We start from the raw sequence: 22,590 nt of genomic DNA, 5'->3' as shown, positions 1-22,590 counted from the left end.
TTGTTTGTTCATAACAATGTACTCAGTTTTGTAGAAGATGTAGGTGGGAGGGAGACATTTGTTGAATATGACATAGATAGCTGGAAATGAATAGAGTAGCAATTTCCTGCTAGGTGTAGTTTGGGTATGATGTGATGTGCCTCAGTGAGATGTAAATCTTGAAATTGAAGGGTTGTTCCTAGGTACAGTCTTGGAAACTATGTATCTGCTGTTGACTCCAATGTTTTCAAGATTACTGGTGTACAAAATTGGCCAGACTTTGCAGTTTCTTCTTCAGTAAATCAGTGGAAGGTGGTGCAGATAATGGTAAAAATGTTCATAGTGTCCTGTGAGTTGTTGATGCTGCTTGTCTTTTTTGATTGACCCAGCCATACACAGAGGTGGTGCATACTTGGCTTGAGAAGAGTTAATGATGAAATACCAGGACAGTGCTCACAACGAAGCTCCTTCCCCTGCATTGTAGTTTCCCTCCTCAGGTATAGAGTGACATGATATTGGCAGAGGATGTGGAGATAATCACTTTGATCAGGCTGTTTGTGGTTTGAAGGCTCGTTTACCAGAATCCATTCATAGTGATAACTGTGTTCTCTGGTGGAACATGATGAGAACATTGTGTGAAGTGCATAGAAGTAGCTATTTGAGTATGTATGAAAATGTCAGGCAACCACTGTTACTCCTAAATTTCTGTGGAATTAAGTTTTCTGTGTGTGTTTGAAAATCCCAGAGGTTCAAGTTGGCTGTTTATATGTTGCAAGCGAAAAAGTTTTTGAGTAAACTGGGGCACTAGCATTAGTTCCCTGTTCACTGTGACAAGGAAGCTAGTATAAAAAGTAGTTTTGTGGTTTTGTTTGCAAAGAAGTGCTCATGGGATGAAAGCACTGCTTGCGATTATTCTGAGATTGATGGCGGGATTGCTAAACATCTAGAGTTTTAGTAAGGGGCTAGTCGGAGTAGTTATATAGTTGTAAAATTATTTGATATTTGATGAGAAATTTCTTTATTCATAGCACATGGGCCATCATAGTTGAAGCATAAAGATGGGCATGGTATGCGTATAATGTCCTGACAGTGATGTTCATAGAGACTTGTTGTATACTTTGATTCTTCATCTGTTTAACAGTAACATTAAGAAATGTATTAGTGGAGCAAGTAGCTGTGAAATTACTGGTGTATGACTGATAGTATGGACGTGATGCTGAATGGAAGTGTTTGTTTAGCTGTGGGTGTTTTCATAATTGCCATGTGAGGAAAAGCAATACTCGTGGTAGGCGAAAAGAGATACAGAGAGAAACACATTAATTGCGTGTAGCGTGTATCAGCAGCTGTTGGGCGAGGTATCAAGTAAGACGCAAGGTGAAACGAAAGAGGAAGTGGCCAAATATCGACAAGAGTTGGCACTGTTAGGGCGAGGTGAATACGCTATTGCGGTGCGAAAATTTTCGAAGAGAGAGGCGGTTTTAAAGAAAGCACAAGTGTCCTATGACTGCCCTCTTGTGTGTTTCTCTTTCAGTGACTATTTGGCATGTCTGCTTGCGCCATAGAATGCTACTGTATGTGCCCCAGGCCCCCATCTAGCGGCCGGAGCTGCAAGCGGTGTTTACATACAGTCTCGCCTGAGGCAATGGTCTCTGATTTCGGATGCAAAAAGCACTGGTAGCGCACAGAATAGTTGAGTGAGGAAAGGTTAGATCATGGCGGCCAAATAGGAGTAGAACTAGGTTCTTTGCAGAATGTCCGAGCTTAAGTAATTCTTCGATAAGTAAATCGCGAATGTGAAGAGTGTGTCGTATTCTCGTAGGGCGTGTTGACGGTCTCGTGGCATAAGTAGCGAGCGGTGATAGCTTGCAAGCAAGATCATACTTCACAGGATCATTTCTGTAGTATGTCTTCAACTCTCTCTAGTTCAAAGCTGGAGTAGACGCAACCACGATGATGAGTGGGAGCACTGTCCCTGAGCGTGAGGCATGCGACCGAGATTCATTGCATCTTGGTTGTAATCGATGATCGTTCACCACATTCTGAGGGATGTGGGAAGGGAGTAGCGCTTTCCGAGTGGTGGTTTTATTATAGATCAGAAGCATAAGTCATACTTTCGGTATCGTGACCCGCCGCGTTGCAGAAATGTTGTGGAAGGACTTTGATTGCGACATGTCATGAAAGCCTTGCGGAAGTTTCCCGAGTGGCACGGTGACGAGCCAGTTGATTTGTCCTGCTGCAAGTGCTAGGATTGGATGACAACGACGTACTTTGAGTTACAAGAATGAGTGAGCAGCACAAGCAGAGTGCAATTGATGACCATAAAAAGCTGACACACAACACAGTCTTGATAATGACCACTAATGCATGATGTACGAAACAATCAGGAGCAGCACGTTTGGCTAGAAAACATGAATTGAGTGATTTGCAAGGCACTGTTACCAGCAAGAAGGAATGCATGAAATTCGCAAATGAATAAGACTGGTTCAAATACTATCGACAGAAATTTTGTTTCTGTTGTCAGCTAGTATTAGTTGTGTGGGAGCAGGGGATATTTCCCTTGCACTACACATCTACATACACGTTGCGTCTGATGTGGCCTAGTTTCGCGTACAAAGAACTATCTAGTTGTCAGTTTTTTCAGTGAACGAGTGTGGTGGGGAGGAGAGAGATTAGTGTTAGATGCAGAGCACTGCGGGCAGTTGTGTGCCGAACGTTGTATGTCAAACGGTGGGTCGCCGACAGGAATTAGGCGTGCTGCCATCTGGCGGCAGGTGAGGTAATGAAGCAGCTTGGATGGTGACAGAAATGATGAAAATAGTTATGTAAAGAGTAATAGCGACCTCATTTGGCAGACACGTATTTCAGCGTTGGCAGTTAGTTTTGCGGTTTGTGCTTGCATAGCACTGGAAGTCTGTTGACGGTAGAGAAGTGGACAAGAGGGAAAGAATTTTCCGCGTTCTCGCGCAGAAGTACTAGAGAAGCAGCCATAAGTATGGAAGTGAGTGCGTTGATCGGCACTCTGGTTTCCCTTCAAATCGAATAAATCTTTCGCCTTTTACTAAAGATTTCCGTGGAGGGGAACATTAAATGAGTCTGTAATGTATTTTTCGTAGTGCTCGGCTATTGCTGAGCCACAATCACAAGTAAAACGTAATGTAAGCAATAATGTGTGTAAATAGGAAGAGGTAGATTGTGTTGTGTGGAGTAGCGGAGCACGTTGGATCAGGTAGATGTTTTTGCTTGATTTGAAATTGTAACAGGCCATGTCGCAGTATAATGAAACAAGTACATTTGCCCTGAAATGGCGTGCAGTGTGTTAGACGATAGTGTAAAGAGAAAGAGAGCTATTTAATGTCTGAGTTGTATAAATGGCAGGAGACTAATCTGGAAATAGCATAAAGGAATTGTAATGTGAGTGGTGCTTGCGATAATGTATGGCAGGCAATATTGTGCAGAGGTGAAGGTGAATGCTTTGTATTGTGAAGAGTTGTTACATTTGTGTGTGTGTGAGGCACAAGAGGCATAATTGTGGAAACTCTTGGTGAACGCTTTCTATACCTCAGTGCTATATGGTTTAGTGTTTATTTGCACTTTAATTGCACAACAGCATATAAGCTGATATTTGGAAGTGAATGATGAATGATAGGCGTTGTAAGTAATACTGGTATGTGATTAGTAGATTGAGTTTTGAAACCCAAAATTATTTTTACTGCACAAGTTTGTGATTTGTGGGTATGGTGTGAGTGAGATTTGGGTTGAAGATGGTGGATAGTTGGTCAGGATGAGTATTTCAATTGTTTTCAAGAGAGTGGATAATAGTGGCACTGGATTGTTGCCATAATATGGCATTGGTTGTTTGTTCATAACAATGTACTCAGTTTTGTAGAAGATGTAGGTGGGAGGGAGACATTTGTTGAATATGACATAGATAGCTGGAAATGAATAGAGTAGCAATTTCCTGCTAGGTGTAGTTTGGGTATGATGTGATGTGCCTCAGTGAGATGTAAATCTTGAAATTGAAGGGTTGTTCCTAGGTACAGTCTTGGAAACTATGTATCTGCTGTTGACTCCAATGTTTTCAAGATTACTGGTGTACAAAATTGGCCAGACTTTGCAGTTTCTTCTTCAGTAAATCAGTGGAAGGTGGTGCAGATAATGGTAAAAATGTTCATAGTGTCCTGTGAGTTGTTGATGCTGCTTGTCTTTTTTGATTGACCCAGCCATACACAGAGGTGGTGCATACTTGGCTTGAGAAGAGTTAATGATGAAATACCAGGACAGTGCTCACAACGAAGCTCCTTCCCCTGCATTGTAGTTTCCCTCCTCAGGTATAGAGTGACATGATATTGGCAGAGGATGTGGAGATAATCACTTTGATCAGGCTGTTTGTGGTTTGAAGGCTCTTTTACCAGAATCCATTCATAGTGATAACTGTGTTCTCTGGTGGAACATGATGAGAACATTGTGTGAAGTGCATAGAAGTAGCTATTTGAGTATGTATGAAAATGTCAGGCAACCACTGTTACTCCTAAATTTCTGTGGAATTAAGTTTTCTGTGTGTGTTTGAAAATCCCAGAGGTTCAAGTTGGCTGTTTATATGTTGCAAGCGAAAAAGTTTTTGAGTAAACTGGGGCACTAGCATTAGTTCCCTGTTCACTGTGACAAGGAAGCTAGTATAAAAAGTAGTTTTGTGGTTTTGTTTGCAAAGAAGTGCTCATGGGATGAAAGCACTGCTTGCGATTATTCTGAGATTGATGGCGGGATTGCTAAACATCTAGAGTTTTAGTAAGGGGCTAGTCGGAGTAGTTATATAGTTGTAAAATTATTTGATATTTGATGAGAAATTTCTTTATTCATAGCACATGGGCCATCATAGTTGAAGCATAAAGATGGGCATGGTATGCGTATAATGTCCTGACAGTGATGTTCATAGAGACTTGTTGTATACTTTGATTCTTCATCTGTTTAACAGTAACATTAAGAAATGTACTAGTGGAGCAAGTAGCTGTGAAATTACTGGTGTATGACTGATAGTATGGACGTGATGCTGAATGGAAGTGTTTGTTTAGCTGTGGGTGTTTTCATAATTGCCATGTGAGGAAAAGCAATACTCGTGGTAGGCGAAAAGAGATACAGAGAGAAACACATTAATTGCGTGTAGCGTGTATCAGCAGCTGTTGGGCGGGGTATCAAGTAAGACGCAAGGTGAAACGAAAGAGGAAGTGGCCAAATATCGACAAGAGTTGGCACTGTTAGGGCGAGGTGAATACGCTATTGCGGTGCGAAAATTTTCGAAGAGAGAGGCGGTTTTAAAGAAAGCACAAGTGTCCTATGACTGCCCTCTTGTGTGTTTCTCTTTCAGTGACTATTTGGCATGTCTGCTTGCGCCATAGAATGCTACTGTATGTGCCCCAGGCCCCCATCTAGCGGCCGGAGCTGCAAGCGGTGTTTACATACAGTCTCGCCTGAGGCAATGGTCTCTGATTTCGGATGCAAAAAGCACTGGTAGCGCACAGAATAGTTGAGTGAGGAAAGGTTAGATCATGGCGGCCAAATAGGAGTAGAACTAGGTTCTTTGCAGAATGTCCGAGCTTAAGTAATTCTTCGATAAGTAAATCGCGAATGTGAAGAGTGTGTCGTATTCTCGTAGGGCGTGTTGACGGTCTCGTGGCATAAGTAGCGAGCGGTGATAGCTTGCAAGCAAGATCATACTTCACAGGATCATTTCTGTAGTATGTCTTCAACTCTCTCTAGTTCAAAGCTGGAGTAGACGCAACCACGATGATGAGTGGTAGCACTGTCCCTGAGCGTGAGGCATGCGACCGAGATTCATTGCATCTTGGTTGTAATCGATGATCGTTCACCACATTCTGAGGGATGTGGGAAGGGAGTAGCGCTTTTCGAGTGGTGGTTTTATTATAGATCAGAAGCATAAGTCATACTTTCGGTATCGTGACCCGCCGCGTTGCAGAAATGTTGTGGAAGGACTTTGATTGCGACATGTCATGAAAGCCTTGCGGAAGTTTCCCGAGTGGCACGGTGACGAGCCAGTTGATTTGTCCTGCTGCAAGTGCTAGGATTGGATGACAACGACGTACTTTGAGTTACAAGAATGAGTGAGCAGCACAAGCAGAGTGCAATTGATGACCATAAAAAGCTGACACACAACACAGTCTTGATAATGACCACTAATGCATGATGTACGAAACAATCAGGAGCAGCACGTTTGGCTAGAAAACATGAATTGAGTGATTTGCAAGGCACTGTTACCAGCAAGAAGGAATGCATGAAATTCGCAAATGAATAAGACTGGTTCAAATACTATCGACAGAAATTTTGTTTCTGTTGTCAGCTAGTATTAGTTGTGTGGGAGCAGGGGATATTTCCCTTGCACTACACATCTACATACACGTTGCGTCTGATGTGGCCTAGTTTCGCGTACAAAGAACTATCTAGTTGTCAGTTTTTTCAGTGAACGAGTGTGGTGGGGAGGAGAGAGATTAGTGTTAGATGCAGAGCACTGCGGGCAGTTGTGTGCCGAACGTTGTATGTCAAACGGTGGGTCGCCGACAGGAATTAGGCGTGCTGCCATCTGGCGGCAGGTGAGGTAATGAAGCAGCTTGGATGGTGACAGAAATGATGAAAATAGTTATGTAAAGAGTAATAGCGACCTCATTTGGCAGACACGTATTTCAGCGTTGGCAGTTAGTTTTGCGGTTTGTGCTTGCATAACACTGGAAGTCTGTTGACGGTAGAGAAGTGGACAAGAGGGAAAGAATTTTCCGCGTTCTCGCGCAGAAGTACTAGAGAAGCAGCCATAAGTATGGAAGTGAGTGCGTTGATCGGCACTCTGGTTTCCCTTCAAATCGAATAAATCTTTCGCCTTTTACTAAAGATTTCCGTGGAGGGGAACATTAAATGAGTCTGTAATGTATTTTTCGTAGTGCTCGGCTATTGCTGAGCCACAATCACAAGTAAAACGTAATGTAAGCAATAATGTGCGTAAATAGGAAGAGGTAGATTGTGTTGTGTGGAGTAGCGGAGCACGTTGGATCAGGTAGATGTTTTTGCTTGATTTGAAATTGTAACAGGCCATGTCGCAGTATAATGAAACAAGTACATTTGCCCTGAAATGGCGTGCAGTGTGTTAGACGATAGTGTAAAGAGAAAGAGAGCTATTTAATGTCTGAGTTGTATAAATGGCAGGAGACTAATCTGGAAATAGCATAAAGGAATTGTAATGTGAGTGGTGCTTGCGATAATGTATGGCAGGCAATATTGTGCAGAGGTGAAGGTGAATGCTTTGTATTGTGAAGAGTTGTTACATTTGTGTGTGTGTGAGGCACAAGAGGCATAATTGTGGAAACTCTTGGTGAACGCTTTCTATACCTCAGTGCTATATGGTTTAGTGTTTATTTGCACTTTAATTGCACAACAGCATATAAGCTGATATTTGGAAGTGAATGATGAATGATAGGCGTTGTAAGTAATACTGGTATGTGATTAGTAGATTGAGTTTTGAAACCCAAAATTATTTTTACTGCACAAGTTTGTGATTTGTGGGTATGGTGTGAGTGAGATTTTGGTTGAAGATGGTGGATAGTTGGTCAGGATGAGTATTTCAATTGTTTTCAAGAGAGTGGATAATAGTGGCACTGGATTGTTGCCATAATATGGCATTGGTTGTTTGTTCATAACAATGTACTCAGTTTTGTAGAAGATGTAGGTGGGAGGGAGACATTTGTTGAATATGACATAGATAGCTGGAAATGAATAGAGTAGCAATTTCCTGCTAGGTGTAGTTTGGGTATGATGTGATGTGCCTCAGTGAGATGTAAATCTTGAAATTGAAGGGTTGTTCCTAGGTACAGTCTTGGAAACTATGTATCTGCTGTTGACTCCAATGTTTTCAAGATTACTGGTGTACAAAATTGGCCAGACTTTGCAGTTTCTTCTTCAGTAAATCAGTGGAAGGTGGTGCAGATAATGGTAAAAATGTTCATAGTGTCCTGTGAGTTGTTGATGCTGCTTGTCTTTTTTGATTGACCCAGCCATACACAGAGGTGGTGCATACTTGGCTTGAGAAGAGTTAATGATGAAATACCAGGACAGTGCTCACAACGAAGCTCCTTCCCCTGCATTGTAGTTTCCCTCCTCAGGTATAGAGTGACATGATATTGGCAGAGGATGTGGAGATAATCACTTTGATCAGGCTGTTTGTGGTTTGAAGGCTCGTTTACCAGAATCCATTCATAGTGATAACTGTGTTCTCTGGTGGAACATGATGAGAACATTGTGTGAAGTGCATAGAAGTAGCTATTTGAGTATGTATGAAAATGTCAGGCAACCACTGTTACTCCTAAATTTCTGTGGAATTAAGTTTTCTGTGTGTGTTTGAAAATCCCAGAGGTTCAAGTTGGCTGTTTATATGTTGCAAGCGAAAAAGTTTTTGAGTAAACTGGGGCACTAGCATTAGTTCCCTGTTCACTGTGACAAGGAAGCTAGTATAAAAAGTAGTTTTGTGGTTTTGTTTGCAAAGAAGTGCTCATGGGATGAAAGCACTGCTTGCGATTATTCTGAGATTGATGGCGGGATTGCTAAACATCTAGAGTTTTAGTAAGGGGCTAGTCGGAGTAGTTATATAGTTGTAAAATTATTTGATATTTGATGAGAAATTTCTTTATTCATAGCACATGGGCCATCATAGTTGAAGCATAAAGATGGGCATGGTATGCGTATAATGTCCTGACAGTGATGTTCATAGAGACTTGTTGTATACTTTGATTCTTCATCTGTTTAACAGTAACATTAAGAAATGTATTAGTGGAGCAAGTAGCTGTGAAATTACTGGTGTATGACTGATAGTATGGACGTGATGCTGAATGGAAGTGTTTGTTTAGCTGTGGGTGTTTTCATAATTGCCATGTGAGGAAAAGCAATACTCGTGGTAGGCGAAAAGAGATACAGAGAGAAACACATTAATTGCGTGTAGCGTGTATCAGCAGCTGTTGGGCGGGGTATCAAGTAAGACGCAAGGTGAAACGAAAGAGGAAGTGGCCAAATATCGACAAGAGTTGGCACTGTTAGGGCGAGGTGAATACGCTATTGCGGTGCGAAAATTTTCGAAGAGAGAGGCGGTTTTAAAGAAAGCACAAGTGTCCTATGACTGCCCTCTTGTGTGTTTCTCTTTCAGTGACTATTTGGCATGTCTGCTTGCGCCATAGAATGCTACTGTATGTGCCCCAGGCCCCCATCTAGCGGCCGGAGCTGCAAGCGGTGTTTACATACAGTCTCGCCTGAGGCAATGGTCTCTGATTTCGGATGCAAAAAGCACTGGTAGCGCACAGAATAGTTGAGTGAGGAAAGGTTAGATCATGGCGGCCAAATAGGAGTAGAACTAGGTTCTTTGCAGAATGTCCGAGCTTAAGTAATTCTTCGATAAGTAAATCGCGAATGTGAAGAGTGTGTCGTATTCTCGTAGGGCGTGTTGACGGTCTCGTGGCATAAGTAGCGAGCGGTGATAGCTTGCAAGCAAGATCATACTTCACAGGATCATTTCTGTAGTATGTCTTCAACTCTCTCTAGTTCAAAGCTGGAGTAGACGCAACCACGATGATGGGTGGTAGCACTGTCCCTGAGCGTGAGGCATGCGACCGAGATTCATTGCATCTTGGTTGTAATCGATGATCGTTCACCACATTCTGAGGGATGTGGGAAGGGAGTAGCGCTTTCCGAGTGGTGGTTTTATTATAGATCAGAAGCATAAGTCATACTTTCGGTATCGTGACCCGCCGCGTTGCAGAAATGTTGTGGAAGGACTTTGAATGCGACATGTCATGAAAGCCTTGCGGAAGTTTCCCGAGTGGCACGGTGACGAGCCAGTTGATTTGTCCTGCTGCAAGTGCTAGGATTGGATGATAACGACGTACTTTGAGTTACAAGAATGAGTGAGCAGCACAAGCAGAGTGCAATTGATGACCATAAAAAGCTGACACACAACACAGTCTTGATAATGACCACTAATGCATGATGTACGAAACAATCAGGAGCAGCACGTTTGGCTAGAAAACATGAATTGAGTGATTTGCAAGGCACTGTTACCAGCAAGAAGGAATGCATGAAATTCGCAAATGAATAAGACTGGTTCAAATACTATCGACAGAAATTTTGTTTCTGTTGTCAGCTAGTATTAGTTGTGTGGGAGCAGGGGATATTTCCCTTGCACTACACATCTACATACACGTTGCGTCTGATGTGGCCTAGTTTCGCGTACAAAGAACTATCTAGTTGTCAGTTTTTTCAGTGAACGAGTGTGGTGGGGAGGAGAGAGATTAGTGTTAGATGCAGAGCACTGCGGGCAGTTGTGTGCCGAACGTTGTATGTCAAACGGTGGGTCGCCGACAGGAATTAGGCGTGCTGCCATCTGGCGGCAGGTGAGGTAATGAAGCAGCTTGGATGGTGACAGAAATGATGAAAATAGTTATGTAAAGAGTAATAGCGACCTCATTTGGCAGACACGTATTTCAGCGTTGGCAGTTAGTTTTGCGGTTTGTGCTTGCATAACACTGGAAGTCTGTTGACGGTAGAGAAGTGGACAAGAGGGAAAGAATTTTCCGCGTTCTCGCGCAGAAGTACTAGAGAAGCAGCAATAAGTATGGAAGTGAGTGCGTTGATCGGCACTCTGGTTTCCCTTCAAATCGAATAAATCTTTCGCCTTTTACTAAAGATTTCCGTGGAGGGGAACATTAAATGAGTCTGTAATGTATTTTTCATAGTGCTCGGCTATTGCTGAGCCACAATCACAAGTAAAACGTAATGTAAGCAATAATGTGTGTAAATAGGAAGAGGTAGATTGTGTTGTGTGGAGTAGCGGAGCACGTTGGATCAGGTAGATGTTTTTGCTTGATTTGAAATTGTAACAGGCCATGTCGCAGTATAATGAAACAAGTACATTTGCCCTGAAATGGCGTGCAGTGTGTTAGACGATAGTGTAAAGAGAAAGAGAGCTATTTAATGTCTGAGTTGTATAAATGGCAGGAGACTAATCTGGAAATAGCATAAAGGAATTGTAATGTGAGTGGTGCTTGCGATAATGTATGGCAGGCAATATTGTGCAGAGGTGAAGGTGAATGCTTTGTATTGTGAAGAGTTGTTACATTTGTGTGTGTGTGAGGCACAAGAGGCATAATTGTGGAAACTCTTGGTGAACGCTTTCTATACCTCAGTGCTATATGGTTTAGTGTTTATTTGCACTTTAATTGCACAACAGCATATAAGCTGATATTTGGAAGTGAATGATGAATGATAGGCGTTGTAAGTAATACTGGTATGTGATTAGTAGATTGAGTTTTGAAACCCAAAATTATTTTTACTGCACAAGTTTGTGATTTGTGGGTATGGTGTGAGTGAGATTTGGGTTGAAGATGGTGGATAGTTGGTCAGGATGAGTATTTCAATTGTTTTCAAGAGAGTGGATAATAGTGGCACTGGATTGTTGCCATAATATGGCATTGGTTGTTTGTTCATAACAATGTACTCAGTTTTGTAGAAGATGTAGGTGGGAGGGAGACATTTGTTGAATATGACATAGATAGCTGGAAATGAATAGAGTAGCAATTTCCTGCTAGGTGTAGTTTGGGTATGATGTGATGTGCCTCAGTGAGATGTAAATCTTGAAATTGAAGGGTTGTTCCTAGGTACAGTCTTGGAAACTATGTATCTGCTGTTGACTCCAATGTTTTCAAGATTACTGGTGTACAAAATTGGCCAGACTTTGCAGTTTCTTCTTCAGTAAATCAGTGGAAGGTGGTGCAGATAATGGTAAAAATGTTCATAGTGTCCTGTGAGTTGTTGATGCTGCTTGTCTTTTTTGATTGACCCAGCCATACACAGAGGTGGTGCATACTTGGCTTGAGAAGAGTTAATGATGAAATACCAGGACAGTGCTCACAACGAAGCTCCTTCCCCTGCATTGTAGTTTCCCTCCTCAGGTATAGAGTGACATGATATTGGCAGAGGATGTGGAGATAATCACTTTGATCAGGCTGTTTGTGGTTTGAAGGCTCTTTTACCAGAATCCATTCATAGTGATAACTGTGTTCTCTGGTGGAACATGATGAGAACATTGTGTGAAGTGCATAGAAGTAGCTATTTGAGTATGTATGAAAATGTCAGGCAACCACTGTTACTCCTAAATTTCTGTGGAATTAAGTTTTCTGTGTGTGTTTGAAAATCCCAGAGGTTCAAGTTGGCTGTTTATATGTTGCAAGCGAAAAAGTTTTTGAGTAAACTGGGGCACTAGCATTAGTTCCCTGTTCACTGTGACAAGGAAGCTAGTATAAAAAGTAGTTTTGTGGTTTTGTTTGCAAAGAAGTGCTCATGGGATGAAAGCACTGCTTGCGATTATTCTGAGATTGATGGCGGGATTGCTAAACATCTAGAGTTTTAGTAAGGGGCTAGTCGGAGTAGTTATATAGTTGTAAAATTATTTGATATTTGATGAGAAATTTCTTTATTCATAGCACATGGGCCATCATAGTTGAAGCATAAAGATGGGCATGGTATGCGTATAATGTCCTGACAGTGATGTTCATAGAGACTTGTTGTATACTTTGATTCTTCATCTGTTTAACAGTAACATTAAGAAATGTACTAGTGGAGCAAGTAGCTGTGAAATTACTGGTGTATGACTGATAGTATGGACGTGATGCTGAATGGAAGTGTTTGTTTAGCTGTGGGTGTTTTCATAATTGCCATGTGAGGAAAAGCAATACTCGTGGTAGGCGAAAAGAGATACAGAGAGAAACACATTAATTGCGTGTAGCGTGTATCAGCAGCTGTTGGGCGGGGTATCAAGTAAGACGCAAGGTGAAACGAAAGAGGAAGTGGCCAAATATCGACAAGAGTTGGCACTGTTAGGGCGAGGTGAATACGCTATTGCGGTGCGAAAATTTTCGAAGAGAGAGGCGGTTTTAAAGAAAGCACAAGTGTCCTATGACTGCCCTCTTGTGTGTTTCTCTTTCAGTGACTATTTGGCATGTCTGCTTGCGCCATAGAATGCTACTGTATGTGCCCCAGGCCCCCATCTAGCGGCCGGAGCTGCAAGCGGTGTTTACATACAGTCTCGCCTGAGGCAATGGTCTCTGATTTCGGATGCAAAAAGCACTGGTAGCGCACAGAATAGTTGAGTGAGGAAAGGTTAGATCATGGCGGCCAAATAGGAGTAGAACTAGGTTCTTTGCAGAATGTCCGAGCTTAAGTAATTCTTCGATAAGTAAATCGCGAATGTGAAGAGTGTGTCGTATTCTCGTAGGGCGTGTTGACGGTCTCGTGGCATAAGTAGCGAGCGGTGATAGCTTGCAAGCAAGATCATACTTCACAGGATCATTTCTGTAGTATGTCTTCAACTCTCTCTAGTTCAAAGCTGGAGTAGACGCAACCACGATGATGAGTGGTAGCACTGTCCCTGAGCGTGAGGCATGCGACCGAGATTCATTGCATCTTGGTTGTAATCGATGATCGTTCACCACATTCTGAGGGATGTGGGAAGGGAGTAGCGCTTTCCGAGTGGTGGTTTTATTATAGATCAGAAGCATAAGTCATACTTTCGGTATCGTGACCCGCCGCGTTGCAGAAATGTTGTGGAAGGACTTTGATTGCGACATGTCATGAAAGCCTTGCGGAAGTTTCCCGAGTGGCACGGTGACGAGCCAGTTGATTGTCCTGCTGCAAGTGCTAGGATTGGATGACAACGACGTACTTTGAGTTACAAGAATGAGTGAGCAGCACAAGCAGAGTGCAATTGATGACCATAAAAAGCTGACACACAACACAGTCTTGATAATGACCACTAATGCATGATGTACGAAACAATCAGGAGCAGCACGTTTGGCTAGAAAACATGAATTGAGTGATTTGCAAGGCACTGTTACCAGCAAGAAGGAATGCATGAAATTCGCAAATGAATAAGACTGGTTCAAATACTATCGACAGAAATTTTGTTTCTGTTGTCAGCTAGTATTAGTTGTGTGGGAGCAGGGGATATTTCCCTTGCACTACACATCTACATACACGTTGCGTCTGATGTGGCCTAGTTTCGCGTACAAAGAACTATCTAGTTGTCAGTTTTTTCAGTGAACGAGTGTGGTGGGGAGGAGAGAGATTAGTGTTAGATGCAGAGCACTGCGGGCAGTTGTGTGCCGAACGTTGTATGTCAAACGGTGGGTCGCCGACAGGAATTAGGCGTGCTGCCATCTGGCGGCAGGTGAGGTAATGAAGCAGCTTGGATGGTGACAGAAATGATGAAAATAGTTATGTAAAGAGTAATAGCGACCTCATTTGGCAGACACGTATTTCAGCGTTGGCAGTTAGTTTTGCGGTTTGTGCTTGCATAACACTGGAAGTCTGTTGACGGTAGAGAAGTGGACAAGAGGGAAAGAATTTTCCGCGTTCTCGCGCAGAAGTACTAGAGAAGCAGCCATAAGTATGGAAGTGAGTGCGTTGATCGGCACTCTGGTTTCCCTTCAAATCGAATAAATCTTTCGCCTTTTACTAAAGATTTCCGTGGAGGGGAACATTAAATGAGTCTGTAATGTATTTTTCATAGTGCTCGGCTATTGCTGAGCCACAATCACAAGTAAAACGTAATGTAAGCAATAATGTGTGTAAATAGGAAGAGGTAGATTGTGTTGTGTGGAGTAGCGGAGCACGTTGGATCAGGTAGATGTTTTTGCTTGATTTGAAATTGTAACAGGCCATGTCGCAGTATAATGAAACAAGTACATTTGCCCTGAAATGGCGTGCAGTGTGTTAGACGATAGTGTAAAGAGAAAGAGAGCTATTTAATGTCTGAGTTGTATAAATGGCAGGAGACTAATCTGGAAATAGCATAAAGGAATTGTAATGTGAGTGGTGCTTGCGATAATGTATGGCAGGCAATATTGTGCAGAGGTGAAGGTGAATGCTTTGTATTGTGAAGAGTTGTTACATTTGTGTGTGTGTGAGGCACAAGAGGCATAATTGTGGAAACTCTTGGTGAACGCTTTCTATACCTCAGTGCTATATGGTTTAGTGTTTATTTGCACTTTAATTGCACAACAGCATATAAGCTGATATTTGGAAGTGAATGATGAATGATAGGCGTTGTAAGTAATACTGGTATGTGATTAGTAGATTGAGTTTTGAAACCCAAAATTATTTTTACTGCACAAGTTTGTGATTTGTGGGTATGGTGTGAGTGAGATTTGGGTTGAAGATGGTGGATAGTTGGTCAGGATGAGTATTTCAATTGTTTTCAAGAGAGTGGATAATAGTGGCACTGGATTGTTGCCATAATATGGCATTGGTTGTTTGTTCATAACAATGTACTCAGTTTTGTAGAAGATGTAGGTGGGAGGGAGACATTTGTTGAATATGACATAGATAGCTGGAAATGAATAGAGTAGCAATTTCCTGCTAGGTGTAGTTTGGGTATGATGTGATGTGCCTCAGTGAGATGTAAATCTTGAAATTGAAGGGTTGTTCCTAGGTACAGTCTTGGAAACTATGTATCTGCTGTTGACTCCAATGTTTTCAAGATTACTGGTGTACAAAATTGGCCAGACTTTGCAGTTTCTTCTTCAGTAAATCAGTGGAAGGTGGTGCAGATAATGGTAAAAATGTTCATAGTGTCCTATGAGTTGTTGATGCTGCTTGTCTTTTTTGATTGACCCAGCCATACACAGAGGTGGTGCATACTTGGCTTGAGAAGAGTAAATGATGAAATACCAGGACAGTGCTCACAACGAAGCTCCTTCCCCTGCATTGTAGTTTCCCTCCTCAGGTATAGAGTGACATGATATTGGCAGAGGATGTGGAGATAATCACTTTGATCAGGCTGTTTGTGGTTTGAAGGCTCTTTTACCAGAATCCATTCATAGTGATAACTGTGTTCTCTGGTGGAACATGATGAGAACATTGTGTGAAGTGCATAGAAGTAGCTATTTGAGTATGTATGAAAATGTCAGGCAACCACTGTTACTCCTAAATTTCTGTGGAATTAAGTTTTCTGTGTGTGTTTGAAAATCCCAGAGGTTCAAGTTGGCTGTTTATATGTTGCAAGCGAAAAAGTTTTTGAGTAAACTGGGGCACTAGCATTAGTTCACTGTGACAAGGAAGCTAGTATAAAAAGTAGTTTTGTGGTTTTGTTTGCAAAGAAGTGCTCATGGGATGAAAGCACTGCTTGCGATTATTCTGAGATTGATGGCGGGATTGCTAAACATCTAGAGTTTTAGTAAGGGGCTAGTCGGAGTAGTTATATAGTTGTAAAATTATTTGATATTTGATGAGAAATTTCTTTATTCATAGCACATGGGCCATCATAGTTGAAGCATAAAGATGGGCATGGTATGCGTATAATGTCCTGACAGTGATGTTCATAGAGACTTGTTGTATACTTTGATTCTTCATCTGTTTAACAGTAACATTAAGAAATGTATTAGTGGAGCAAGTAGCTGTGAAATTACTGGTGTATGACTGATAGTATGGACGTGATGCTGAATGGAAGTGTTTGTTTAGCTGTGGGTGTTTTCATAATTGCCATGTGAGGAAAAGCAATACTCGTGGTAGGCGAAAAGAGATACAGAGAGAAACACATTAATTGCGTGTAGCGTGTATCAGCAGCTGTTGGGCGGGGTATCAAGTAAGACGCAAGGTGAAACGAAAGAGGAAGTGGCCAAATATCGACAAGAGTTGGCACTGTTAGGGCGAGGTGAATACGCTATTGCGGTGCGAAAATTTTCGAAGAGAGAGGCGGTTTTAAAGAAAGCACAAGTGTCCTATGACTGCCCTCTTGTGTGTTTCTCTTTCAGTGACTATTTGGCATGTCTGCTTGCGCCATAGAATGCTACTGTATGTGCCCCAGGCCCCCATCTAGCGGCCGGAGCTGCAAGCGGTGTTTACATACAGTCTCGCCTGAGGCAATGGTCTCTGATTTCGGATGCAAAAAGCACTGGTAGCGCACAGAATAGTTGAGTGAGGAAAGGTTAGATCATGGCGGCCAAATAGGAGTAGAACTAGGTTCTTTGCAGAATGTCCGAGCTTAAGTAATTCTTCGATAAGTAAATCGCGAATGTGAAGAGTGTGTCGTATTCTCGTAGGGCGTGTTGACGGTCTCGTGGCATAAGTAGCGAGCGGTGATAGCTTGCAAGCAAGATCATACTTCACAGGATCATTTCTGTAGTATGTCTTCAACTCTCTCTAGTTCAAAGCTGGAGTAGACGCAACCACGATGATGAGTGGTAGCACTGTCCCTGAGCGTGAGGCATGCGACCGAGATTCATTGCATCTTGGTTGTAATCGATGATCGTTCACCACATTCTGAGGGATGTGGGAAGGGAGTAGCGCTTTCCGAGTGGTGGTTTTGTTATAGATCAGAAGCATAAGTCATACTTTCGGTATCGTGACCCGCCGCGTTGCAGAAATGTTGTGGAAGGACTTTGATTGCGACATGTCATGAAAGCCTTGCGGAAGTTTCCCGAGTGGCACGGTGACGAGCCAGTTGATTTGTCCTGCTGCAAGTGCTAGGATTGGATGACAACGACGTACTTTGAGTTACAAGAATGAGTGAGCAGCACAAGCAGAGTGCAATTGATGACCATAAAAAGCTGACACACAACACAGTCTTGATAATGACCACTAATGCATGATGTACGAAACAATCAGGAGCAGCACGTTTGGCTAGAAAACATGAATTGAGTGATTTGCAAGGCACTGTTACCAGCAAGAAGGAATGCATGAAATTCGCAAATGAATAAGACTGGTTCAAATACTATCGACAGAAATTTTGTTTCTGTTGTCAGCTAGTATTAGTTGTGTGGGAGCAGGGGATATTTCCCTTGCACTACACATCTACATACACGTTGCGTCTGATGTGGCCTAGTTTCGCGTACAAAGAACTATCTAGTTGTCAGTTTTTTCAGTGAACGAGTGTGGTGGGGAGGAGAGAGATTAGTGTTAGATGCAGAGCACTGCGGGCAGTTGTGTGCCGAACGTTGTATGTCAAACGGTGGGTCGCCGACAGGAATTAGGCGTGCTGCCATCTGGCGGCAGGTGAGGTAATGAAGCAGCTTGGATGGTGACAGAAATGATGAAAATAGTTATGTAAAGAGTAATAGCGACCTCATTTGGCAGACACGTATTTCAGCGTTGGCAGTTAGTTTTGCGGTTTGTGCTTGCATAACACTGGAAGTCTGTTGACGGTAGAGAAGTGGACAAGAGGGAAAGAATTTTCCGCGTTCTCGCGCAGAAGTACTAGAGAAGCAGCCATAAGTATGGAAGTGAGTGCGTTGATCGGCACTCTGGTTTCCCTTCAAATCGAATAAATCTTTCGCCTTTTACTAAAGATTTCCGTGGAGGGGAACATTAAATGAGTCTGTAATGTATTTTTCGTAGTGCTCGGCTATTGCTGAGCCACAATCACAAGTAAAACGTAATGTAAGCAATAATGTGCGTAAATAGGAAGAGGTAGATTGTGTTGTGTGGAGTAGCGGAGCACGTTGGATCAGGTAGATGTTTTTGCTTGATTTGAAATTGTAACAGGCCATGTCGCAGTATAATGAAACAAGTACATTTGCCCTGAAATGGCGTGCAGTGTGTTAGACGATAGTGTAAAGAGAAAGAGAGCTATTTAATGTCTGAGTTGTATAAATGGCAGGAGACTAATCTGGAAATAGCATAAAGGAATTGTAATGTGAGTGGTGCTTGCGATAATGTATGGCAGGCAATATTGTGCAGAGGTGAAGGTGAATGCTTTGTATTGTGAAGAGTTGTTACATTTGTGTGTGTGTGAGGCACAAGAGGCATAATTGTGGAAACTCTTGGTGAACGCTTTCTATACCTCAGTGCTATATGGTTTAGTGTTTATTTGCACTTTAATTGCACAACAGCATATAAGCTGATATTTGGAAGTGAATGATGAATGATAGGCGTTGTAAGTAATACTGGTATGTGATTAGTAGATTGAGTTTTGAAACCCAAAATTATTTTTACTGCACAAGTTTGTGATTTGTGGGTATGGTGTGAGTGAGATTTGGGTTGAAGATGGTGGATAGTTGGTCAGGATGAGTATTTCAATTGTTTTCAAGAGAGTGGATAATAGTGGCACTGGATTGTTGCCATAATATGGCATTGGTTGTTTGTTCATAACAATGTACTCAGTTTTGTAGAAGATGTAGGTGGGAGGGAGACATTTGTTGAATATGACATAGATAGCTGGAAATGAATAGAGTAGCAATTTCCTGCTAGGTGTAGTTTGGGTATGATGTGATGTGCCTCAGTGAGATGTAAATCTTGAAATTGAAGGGTTGTTCCTAGGTACAGTCTTGGAAACTATGTATCTGCTGTTGACTCCAATGTTTTCAAGATTACTGGTGTACAAAATTGGCCAGACTTTGCAGTTTCTTCTTCAGTAAATCAGTGGAAGGTGGTGCAGATAATGGTAAAAATGTTCATAGTGTCCTGTGAGTTGTTGATGCTGCTTGTCTTTTTTGATTGACCCAGCCATACACAGAGGTGGTGCATACTTGGCTTGAGAAGAGTTAATGATGAAATACCAGGACAGTGCTCACAACGAAGCTCCTTCCCCTGCATTGTAGTTTCCCTCCTCAGGTATAGAGTGACATGATATTGGCAGAGGATGTGGAGATAATCACTTTGATCAGGCTGTTTGTGGTTTGAAGGCTCTTTTACCAGAATCCATTCATAGTGATAACTGTGTTCTCTGGTGGAACATGATGAGAACATTGTGTGAAGTGCATAGAAGTAGCTATTTGAGTATGTATGAAAATGTCAGGCAACCACTGTTACTCCTAAATTTCTGTGGAATTAAGTTTTCTGTGTGTGTTTGAAAATCCCAGAGGTTCAAGTTGGCTGTTTATATGTTGCAAGCGAAAAAGTTTTTGAGTAAACTGGGGCACTAGCATTAGTTCCCTGTTCACTGTGACAAGGAAGCTAGTATAAAAAGTAGTTTTGTGGTTTTGTTTGCAAAGAAGTGCTCATGGGATGAAAGCACTGCTTGCGATTATTCTGAGATTGATGGCGGGATTGCTAAACATCTAGAGTTTTAGTAAGGGGCTAGTCGGAGTAGTTATATAGTTGTAAAATTATTTGATATTTGATGAGAAATTTCTTTATTCATAGCACATGGGCCATCATAGTTGAAGCATAAAGATGGGCATGGTATGCGTATAATGTCCTGACAGTGATGTTCATAGAGACTTGTTGTATACTTTGATTCTTCATCTGTTTAACAGTAACATTAAGAAATGTACTAGTGGAGCAAGTAGCTGTGAAATTACTGGTGTATGACTGATAGTATGGACGTGATGCTGAATGGAAGTGTTTGTTTAGCTGTGGGTGTTTTCATAATTGCCATGTGAGGAAAAGCAATACTCGTGGTAGGCGAAAAGAGATACAGAGAGAAACACATTAATTGCGTGTAGCGTGTATCAGCAGCTGTTGGGCGGGGTATCAAGTAAGACGCAAGGTGAAACGAAAGAGGAAGTGGCCAAATATCGACAAGAGTTGGCACTGTTAGGGCGAGGTGAATACGCTATTGCGGTGCGAAAATTTTCGAAGAGAGAGGCGGTTTTAAAGAAAGCACAAGTGTCCTATGACTGCCCTCTTGTGTGTTTCTCTTTCAGTGACTATTTGGCATGTCTGCTTGCGCCATAGAATGCTACTGTATGTGCCCCAGGCCCCCATCTAGCGGCCGGAGCTGCAAGCGGTGTTTACATACAGTCTCGCCTGAGGCAATGGTCTCTGATTTCGGATGCAAAAAGCACTGGTAGCGCACAGAATAGTTGAGTGAGGAAAGGTTAGATCATGGCGGCCAAATAGGAGTAGAACTAGGTTCTTTGCAGAATGTCCGAGCTTAAGTAATTCTTCGATAAGTAAATCGCGAATGTGAAGAGTGTGTCGTATTCTCGTAGGGCGTGTTGACGGTCTCGTGGCATAAGTAGCGAGCGGTGATAGCTTGCAAGCAAGATCATACTTCACAGGATCATTTCTGTAGTATGTCTTCAACTCTCTCTCGTTCAAAGCTGGAGTAGACGCAACCACGATGATGAGTGGTAGCACTGTCCCTGAGCGTGAGGCATGCGACCGAGATTCATTGCATCTTGGTTGTAATCGATGATCGTTCACCACATTCTGAGGGATGTGGGAAGGGAGTAGCGCTTTCCGAGTGGTGGTTTTGTTATAGATCAGAAGCATAAGTCATACTTTCGGTATCGTGACCCGCCGCGTTGCAGAAATGTTGTGGAAGGACTTTGATTGCGACATGTCATGAAAGCCTTGCGGAAGTTTCCCGAGTGGCACGGTGACGAGCCAGTTGATTTGTCCTGCTGCAAGTGCTAGGATTGGATGACAACGACGTACTTTGAGTTACAAGAATGAGTGAGCAGCACAAGCAGAGTGCAATTGATGACCATAAAAAGCTGACACACAACACAGTCTTGATAATGACCACTAATGCATGATGTACGAAACAATCAGGAGCAGCACGTTTGGCTAGAAAACATGAATTGAGTGATTTGCAAGGCACTGTTACCAGCAAGAAGGAATGCATGAAATTCGCAAATGAATAAGACTGGTTCAAATACTATCGACAGAAATTTTGTTTCTGTTGTCAGCTAGTATTAGTTGTGTGGGAGCAGGGGATATTTCCCTTGCACTACACATCTACATACACGTTGCGTCTGATGTGGCCTAGTTTCGCGTACAAAGAACTATCTAGTTGTCAGTTTTTTCAGTGAACGAGTGTGGTGGGGAGGAGAGAGATTAGTGTTAGATGCAGAGCACTGCGGGCAGTTGTGTGCCGAACGTTGTATGTCAAACGGTGGGTCGCCGACAGGAATTAGGCGTGCTGCCATCTGGCGGCAGGTGAGGTAATGAAGCAGCTTGGATGGTGACAGAAATGATGAAAATAGTTATGTAAAGAGTAATAGCGACCTCATTTGGCAGACACGTATTTCAGCGTTGGCAGTTAGTTTTGCGGTTTGTGCTTGCATAACACTGGAAGTCTGTTGACGGTAGAGAAGTGGACAAGAGGGAAAGAATTTTCCGCGTTCTCGCGCAGAAGTACTAGAGAAGCAGCCATAAGTATGGAAGTGAGTGCGTTGATCGGCACTCTGGTTTCCCTTCAAATCGAATAAATCTTTCGCCTTTTACTAAAGATTTCCGTGGAGGGGAACATTAAATGAGTCTGTAATGTATTTTTCATAGTGCTCGGCTATTGCTGAGCCACAATCACAAGTAAAACGTAATGTAAGCAATAATGTGTGTAAATAGGAAGAGGTAGATTGTGTTGTGTGGAGTAGCGGAGCACGTTGGATCAGGTAGATGTTTTTGCTTGATTTGAAATTGTAACAGGCCATGTCGCAGTATAATGAAACAAGTACATTTGCCCTGAAATGGCGTGCAGTGTGTTAGACGATAGTGTAAAGAGAAAGAGAGCTATTTAATGTCTGAGTTGTATAAATGGCAGGAGACTAATCTGGAAATAGCATAAAGGAATTGTAATGTGAGTGGTGCTTGCGATAATGTATGGCAGGCAATATTGTGCAGAGGTGAAGG

The 22,590-nt window shown here is 42.3% G+C and overlaps 12 non-coding genes across 12 annotated transcripts; all 12 read left to right on the top strand.

Annotated features, from left to right (window-relative positions):
- Nucleotides 1–1,850: 1,850 nt before the first annotated feature.
- On the top strand, nt 1,851–2,057 carry LOC126356938 (small nucleolar RNA U3). Its single transcript, XR_007565943.1, has one exon. It is a non-coding gene; the product is annotated as a small nucleolar RNA U3 (small nucleolar RNA).
- A 936-nt stretch (nt 2,058–2,993) lies between these two features.
- Nucleotides 2,994–3,112, top strand: LOC126357111 (U5 spliceosomal RNA). The gene has a single exon (XR_007566094.1). It is a non-coding gene; the product is annotated as a U5 spliceosomal RNA (small nuclear RNA).
- A 2,569-nt stretch (nt 3,113–5,681) lies between these two features.
- LOC126356989 (small nucleolar RNA U3) lies at nt 5,682–5,888 on the top strand. Its single transcript, XR_007565988.1, has one exon. It is a non-coding gene; the product is annotated as a small nucleolar RNA U3 (small nucleolar RNA).
- Nucleotides 5,889–6,824: 936 nt separating this feature from the next.
- Nucleotides 6,825–6,943, top strand: LOC126357110 (U5 spliceosomal RNA). The gene has a single exon (XR_007566093.1). It is a non-coding gene; the product is annotated as a U5 spliceosomal RNA (small nuclear RNA).
- Nucleotides 6,944–9,512: 2,569 nt separating this feature from the next.
- On the top strand, nt 9,513–9,719 carry LOC126356963 (small nucleolar RNA U3). Its single transcript, XR_007565965.1, has one exon. It is a non-coding gene; the product is annotated as a small nucleolar RNA U3 (small nucleolar RNA).
- Nucleotides 9,720–10,655: 936 nt separating this feature from the next.
- LOC126357157 (U5 spliceosomal RNA) lies at nt 10,656–10,774 on the top strand. The gene has a single exon (XR_007566133.1). It is a non-coding gene; the product is annotated as a U5 spliceosomal RNA (small nuclear RNA).
- A 2,569-nt stretch (nt 10,775–13,343) lies between these two features.
- LOC126356910 (small nucleolar RNA U3) lies at nt 13,344–13,550 on the top strand. Its single transcript, XR_007565918.1, has one exon. It is a non-coding gene; the product is annotated as a small nucleolar RNA U3 (small nucleolar RNA).
- Nucleotides 13,551–14,485: 935 nt separating this feature from the next.
- LOC126357155 (U5 spliceosomal RNA) lies at nt 14,486–14,604 on the top strand. The gene has a single exon (XR_007566132.1). It is a non-coding gene; the product is annotated as a U5 spliceosomal RNA (small nuclear RNA).
- Nucleotides 14,605–17,166: 2,562 nt separating this feature from the next.
- On the top strand, nt 17,167–17,373 carry LOC126356909 (small nucleolar RNA U3). The gene has a single exon (XR_007565917.1). It is a non-coding gene; the product is annotated as a small nucleolar RNA U3 (small nucleolar RNA).
- A 936-nt stretch (nt 17,374–18,309) lies between these two features.
- Nucleotides 18,310–18,428, top strand: LOC126357109 (U5 spliceosomal RNA). The gene has a single exon (XR_007566092.1). It is a non-coding gene; the product is annotated as a U5 spliceosomal RNA (small nuclear RNA).
- Nucleotides 18,429–20,997: 2,569 nt separating this feature from the next.
- Nucleotides 20,998–21,204, top strand: LOC126356948 (small nucleolar RNA U3). The gene has a single exon (XR_007565952.1). It is a non-coding gene; the product is annotated as a small nucleolar RNA U3 (small nucleolar RNA).
- A 936-nt stretch (nt 21,205–22,140) lies between these two features.
- LOC126357154 (U5 spliceosomal RNA) lies at nt 22,141–22,259 on the top strand. Its single transcript, XR_007566131.1, has one exon. It is a non-coding gene; the product is annotated as a U5 spliceosomal RNA (small nuclear RNA).
- The last annotated feature ends 331 nt before the right edge of the window (nt 22,260–22,590 follow it).

This window comes from Schistocerca gregaria, chromosome 3, assembly GCF_023897955.1.
Source record: "Schistocerca gregaria isolate iqSchGreg1 chromosome 3, iqSchGreg1.2, whole genome shotgun sequence".
Classification (NCBI taxonomy): Eukaryota; Metazoa; Arthropoda; class Insecta; order Orthoptera; family Acrididae; genus Schistocerca; species Schistocerca gregaria.
Note: the sequence above shows the minus strand (reverse complement) of the source record. Positions and strands in the feature narration are given on the sequence as shown.